The sequence below is a fragment of the Amblyomma mixtum genome, chromosome 2 (genome assembly GCF_055824585.1).
Source record: "Amblyomma mixtum isolate Tamu chromosome 2, ASM5582458v1, whole genome shotgun sequence".
Lineage (NCBI taxonomy): Eukaryota > Metazoa > Arthropoda > Arachnida > Ixodida > Ixodidae > Amblyomma > Amblyomma mixtum.
This window is the reverse complement of record NC_143013.1, coordinates 134,358,941-134,364,940: the sequence shown is the minus strand read 5'-3', so window position 1 is coordinate 134,364,940 and position 6,000 is coordinate 134,358,941. Positions and strand designations below refer to the sequence as shown.

Sequence of the window (6,000 nt, the reverse complement as noted above, 5' to 3'; positions counted from 1 at the left end):
CTATTTCGATTGAGTTAAACTATTTTTGAACAGAGCGGTTTTTCTTTCTTCGGATTCTCCTCACACGTGCGGCCCCATAAGCACAAAATAAAGTTGAAATTTCGCGCAGCAATATCACGCGGCAATATCAGTATTTAAAACTGTTACTGTGCCTGACATTGAATCAATAATGCTGCAGCATTTACATCGCTTTTTTAGCCGGTTCTATGACTGATTTAGAAGTACAGGAAGGGCAGTTTATTGATATATATTTCGCAGTGCCTTCTGTACGCGGTAGTAAATGAGAGCTGACGAGAACTTCCGAATGATGCTCGTAACTTTAAGCTGCAGCTGCTCTGAAAACTATTCTGTTGCATACGCCACACATTTACGGCAGCATCTGCGTAATTCATACTGCGTAATAGCTGGCTGCATTAAAAGCTTCAAAGGGATACTGCAAGGACTGACAAGACGAGTCTCGCCGCGCTCGTTGTCTCCGATAACGGAAGAGTTGTGCGCACGCCGAAAGCGCGGAAAAATACGTGCCACAAGGGCAGAGAGGCGCATGCAAAAATAATAAGCTACCAGCACATTGCAACGACCAAAGGTTGTCGCCCGCACGCGGGCGGCTTGACCTTGGGACACTACTGGGAACACAGACGTTCTTTCAGTCAGCGGAGAAAAGGAAAAGAGGGGAAGCGCGGGGTCCGGCGGAACGAAAGAAAGGCACGAAGCATGGAGGAAGGAAAACCTCCTCTGTAATTCCTCTATGGTGCGAAGCAAGCTTTGGAAGCGATGGCTGGCGATGGGTTGTAGTTTCTCGTGGTTTCTCCCTTCTCTCTCTTCAGGTCACGTGCCTGTCTATTTGGATTGGCCGCTCGCGTAGAGTCGAAGACGAAGCCGCTGTGTACCGCGCCTGGGTGCCGTCGTGCAAGTCGCGACGCGCATTCCTCTTTTCATCTTGTAGTACGGGCCTGTGTGCGTTTAGGTTCTGTTCAGCGATTACTTCATCGTGCAAGCTTCATCGATGTGTGACGCTGCAGTGGGCGACATCTTCGCGAAAGAGTCAACGTCTGAAAGAAACAGCCCACGCCAGATCGTCGCGGCGCCCTCATCGTACGGATTCTTTGCGCCCAATTTCAACCGTACAAGTAAGTGACATTTTCGTTTGGTCATACGGGTTGTTTCCTGCCATCAAGTTATGGTGTGTTCAGTACAGATTTTTTTTATCATGGATTGTGTGCGCGAGCCGCTGCTTGTTGCTATTTTCTTGTTTTGAGCCGGTCGCGTGCGGCCGGAGGGAGCCTATCGTGTACAACACACGATCGCAGCGGCGCAATCTGCCGGCGTCTTTCTCATGCTTTCTTTCGCTGCAGGCCCTGATCCTTCGTCTGCCGTGCGAAAGAACATTGCCGGTCGTCTCTTAAACGCCAAGTATTTGTCCCTGCTCACGACCATTCAGTAAGGTAAGTCCAAGCCGCAGTCTCCGTTCAGAAAGGGGCGAGTAAATTAGGGTGCGCGCTTCTGTGGCACGTACTGCGCGCAGTGCTCACATCTACTGCAGCACTGTATATGTGATTCTTATTGGACCATAATCCCTTTGTAATTTTAGCGCTGCAAGGCAACTCCTTCTGCCAGGCCGCTTTTTTTTTTTTTGCGAATGGACGGCGTCAATTTTTTTTTCTTTATCACGGACTATCAAGCAAACGATAAAACAGTAAACGTGAAATTTATTTATGCATAGGCACGAAATTAGCAGCTCATTTGTGCTCTGCGCTTCCTGGCATGCGGCCGTTTTTGCTTACACCTTGCAATATTTTTGCTAACCCAGAATGTGACTTATCATGCCAGCAGTTTTACTGCATTCGAATGGCAAGATGCGCTTGCTAATGGTGTTAAGTTGATATGTAACTGGCTCTTCACTCAGGCTGTGAACTAATAGAGAAAAGTGAACTTGTTTAGTTCTTTTTACTAGTGAAAAGGTCGGGGCTAGTTGGTGGCCAAACATTAGCTCACAAAAGCGTACAGTCTATGTCGCCTCTTTTTGTGCTCTTCTATTCTCTTGTGAAAGAGGGAGACTTTAGGTTTGATGTCGCTCTAAGAGGTTGAATAGAAGAATACGCTAGTATCTAAGCTTTTCTGTTTAGAACAATAAGGATTTTGGTTGCACTGCTGTAATCTGTCAACGAAAAAAAAATTCTGTAATGAATACTGTCAATCTCGTAAGCAGTAGCAGTATAGTTCTTTCTTTTTTCTGCAGTGGCTGTTAGAAAATATGTTAATTATGTTAGGCACTTAGTGGCAATTCACTGGTAATAGGCCATTGTGCTGTGGAAGTTTGTGTAGGCTTACTGTGCCAGTGCATTGCGTCAATTATGCCTCTTATAAATATGTGGCAAGTGCTGTAATGGATAAAATTTGGAATAAAAAGTTGTTTGTTATTTTCAAAATATTCCTGTAGTTTTTTGAGCATGTGTGCTGCCATTACGTGGTTTAATGAACATATAAGTTATCACTAACCATTACACTAACGCTATAAATGACGCCTCTACTGCAGTGCACCTGGGAGGAGGAGGGATGCAAAGGTGCACAACCATTGTCACTCCTAGCACCGAAGTTCAGCCTGGATTCTTCAAAACCGTACAAGTGGCCGGGACTAGATGTGTGTGGTATGTATGTTTTTATGTAATTGGGACATTGTTGCAAGTTCATCATCACTTGATGTCCATCCGTGAACATAGTATGCTATGTTGCACAGCTGCAGCCATTCTATTACAGAGATTTTAGAGCTTTTTAATGTTTTTGAGGACTTAGTTCTGGAAGAATTTCTGAATAATGGTTTGATTAATTGTGACCACTTTTTATGGCATGAAGTATAAATGCAGTTTTTTTTCTGCAAAAGTAGGCTGGACTTCAGCAAAGATTTCATATTGCATTAGTTTGAGAGGCGCTGCCTACAATCCATGTTGCTGACGTCAGAAAAAAATGACACAATTATGGTAATGCTTGGCAGGGTGGCATGCTACCAAGCTAATATGACTAGCACCGTTTATGCATGTGAAGCTTAATGTGATATGCAGCTACATGAAGCTGTTAATCTTCTTTGCACTGTTCACACTTTCTTTTTGAGTAGGAAGGTGCTGTTCACTGATGTGAATAATTTCCAACAACTCACATGAATCCATATTAGTTTTATTTCACATCGGAGTGAACTTAAAATTTAATTAAACTCATGTTCCCTGCATGTGACAGCAGATATGGAAGGCAACTGTTTTAATAGCCATTCTTGAATGCTGTCAGTCAGTGTTTACAATTTCATTATGCTAAGCATCTGAAAAGATGTGTAAAGGTAACATTCTATTGTGCCAGCAAAATGTAATTCATGAGAATTACTGCTGCTGCATATGTTGCAAGCATTGGATGAAGCAGCACTGTCTAAATAAAAAGACGAGATTTGTAATTTCCTCAAGCAAAAATAGTGCTTTAGAAAGAGACTGTTCTATGCTGCTTGTGTAGTTAATGTAGTCTGTCAGTGAAGGCCAGTCCATAACCAAAGCTTTTTGCACAGGCATAATGTAGAGGTGTAGTATGAAACAGTCTATGAACGTGAATAAAAAGTATCTGTATTATAATGTGGTCCAAATAATTTTTTGGGTATGACGTTACCTCATGCATGGAGACAATTCTTTAGATGTGTAAGTTGCCCTTGCTATTATTTCACATTTAGCCGAAAGCTTTTCTTTGTTTTCCAGGAGTGGTACACTAAGATTTATAGTGCATAGCCTTTGTGCATAGGCCTTTCACCAGGTATTTAAACTGTATCGAAAGGCTGTGACAATGGAATGCACCCAAAAATGCCATCACAGGGACAAGCTTCCTGCTGTTTGCTAATTGGAAATGAATTCACAGGTAATATATGCAGGGAAAATTACAGTTGGAAGTATCACTCATTGATGCTCAGATAATCACCTGCACTTCCCTTTTAGGAAGAAAATTCACTGTATGGGCAACAAAACATATAATGGCATCAGAGACCAGAGACATATTGTTAGCAAGGGCTGCATGAAACCTTAACCACTCTAGATACGGAGAAATAAAAACACGAGAATGGAGGGAAGGGTTTGTTAAACGGCATTTCATTTTAGTATCACCTTTTAGTAGCTTCGATTTCATGCACATGTTTTTCTGTTTCTCGATATGACCCTCTTCTTAGTCTGGCATCCGGGATGCCTACAGCCTGACCGTGCAGCTGGGCACAATAGTCTGGATTTTTTCTGAGAAGCCAGTGTGCTTGTGATAATGTCAGCATATGTGAGTGATTAAGTAGCTGCCATTTAGGACATGTTTTGTTTTTCCTTCATATCTTTTATGATTTTGGTTCTCAATAATAAACAGAAGCCTGCACTTGTGGCATTGTTTTCATGCATTTCCATTTATCCCTGCCTTTTGTGTGGTTTACACTTTTAGACCTGAATTAACTAAGCCCATGGTCACGTCGTCTGAGCTTTGTGGTTGCAAAATTCATTATATGTTTTCTTCTCTGTGCAGGTCAAATACATGGTACATACTGCCTCCACCTGTATGAAGAAGACTGCCAGGGTCATTGCTGTAATATGGTGTAGCATGTGGCAAAATAAATATGACGGTATGTTTCTTTCTCCCACTCGTTTATGAATTCTTTGTGTACATTCTGCAGTAGTACCTGCACCTGAACACACAATGACACAGACCATCTCACATGAAAGATTCGTCGCAACATTTTGACACTGCCTGCACTTCCAGAAAGACTCGGGCTTCTACCATATGGGTCAACTTTAGTTCTGCATTCAGTGGGCAGGTTTACTCTAAAGAAGGGTAATAATGCTCTCGTGTGGACAGTATAAATACACCACCGAGTAGTGCATAGATACCCCTTGCAGTAGGGCATTACTTTGTACCACTAGAAGGGTAACTTTATCCATCATGTAAGGGTATAAGCTTGCACCACAGGGGTGCAAACTTTGCTCTGTTTATGACGGTATAAGTTTAGTCTTTGACAAAGTAACTTTGCACTTCTATACGTAGCATAAATTTACCTGCTAAAGGTGCAAATTTGCACCTTGCATGCTAGGATATGTTTATGCTTTCCTCAGGCTAACATTTACCCCTTTTAGAAAGGCTTAATGTTATACCTAACTGGTTTAAAGTTACTCTTCTTATGTCAGTGCAAGTTTAGGCTATTAGAGCGTAACATTACTCTATGTGCGAGAGCATAAATACTTAGTCTCCAAGAAACAGCGTAACCTTACCCCCAAAAAGGTGTCAGCTCAGCGACAAGTGTTTTACCCCTCAAAAAGACTAAGATCACACCTTTTTTTCTTAGAGTGTAGAAAAATCGTGACACCTCCGCTGACAACCTTCTGTCGACAACGTTGAGGCATTAAAGTCTTTAGCCTTAAAAATACAAGCTTCGGTTTTAGCAGGTATTTCGGTACACATAGCTCAGACTGCTTCGCCGCCGAGCAATAACACTACCGACCCACGTTTTTGGCGCAGGCCACAATGTTATAAAACTCGACGAGTTCGGCACGCCACATGACACAAAGTCAGTGCCCGTGCATACAGCAGGAGCGTTGTCGGGACTCCAGATTGAAGGAGCAGAAAGGACTCCTTCTGCTGTCTGTGCATTCGGCCAGTTTCTACTGTGTGCGTGCGTAAAAATTTTGGTTGAACCATCTATCTGTCTGTGGCTTTGTAGTGAGCGGCGCAGAACAGTTACACTGTATGCGTTAGTAGTATTGTCCTGGTACGAACCACCAATCCCATGTAGTGTGGTTCATGCTTACAGATACTGATTATGAGCACCGTCTGCAGGCTAGCTGTGATGGCCGCATTCTGAAATAAAAATGCATTGCTTGCCGACTGGTATACCAGCACGAGCTACCCGTAGGTGTGAGTTCGGTTATAGCTAGCTCGCCATGCTACAGCTGTTCTTTTTGTCATCATGTGACAAGAATTCGTGTCGTATTTGTCGTTACTTTC

General features: G+C 42.9%; 2 long non-coding RNA genes across 2 annotated transcripts; both read left to right on the top strand.

The window, feature by feature from the left end:
* Positions 1-903: 903 nt before the first annotated feature.
* LOC149360974 (uncharacterized) lies at positions 904-1,603 on the top strand. Its single transcript, XR_016288361.1, has 2 exons — positions 904-1,130; positions 1,356-1,603. It is a non-coding gene; the product is annotated as an uncharacterized LOC149360974 (long non-coding RNA).
* Positions 1,604-2,058: 455 nt separating this feature from the next.
* On the top strand, positions 2,059-4,642 carry LOC149360973 (uncharacterized). Its single transcript, XR_016288360.1, has 2 exons — positions 2,059-2,648; positions 4,528-4,642. It is a non-coding gene; the product is annotated as an uncharacterized LOC149360973 (long non-coding RNA).
* The last annotated feature ends 1,358 nt before the right edge of the window (positions 4,643-6,000 follow it).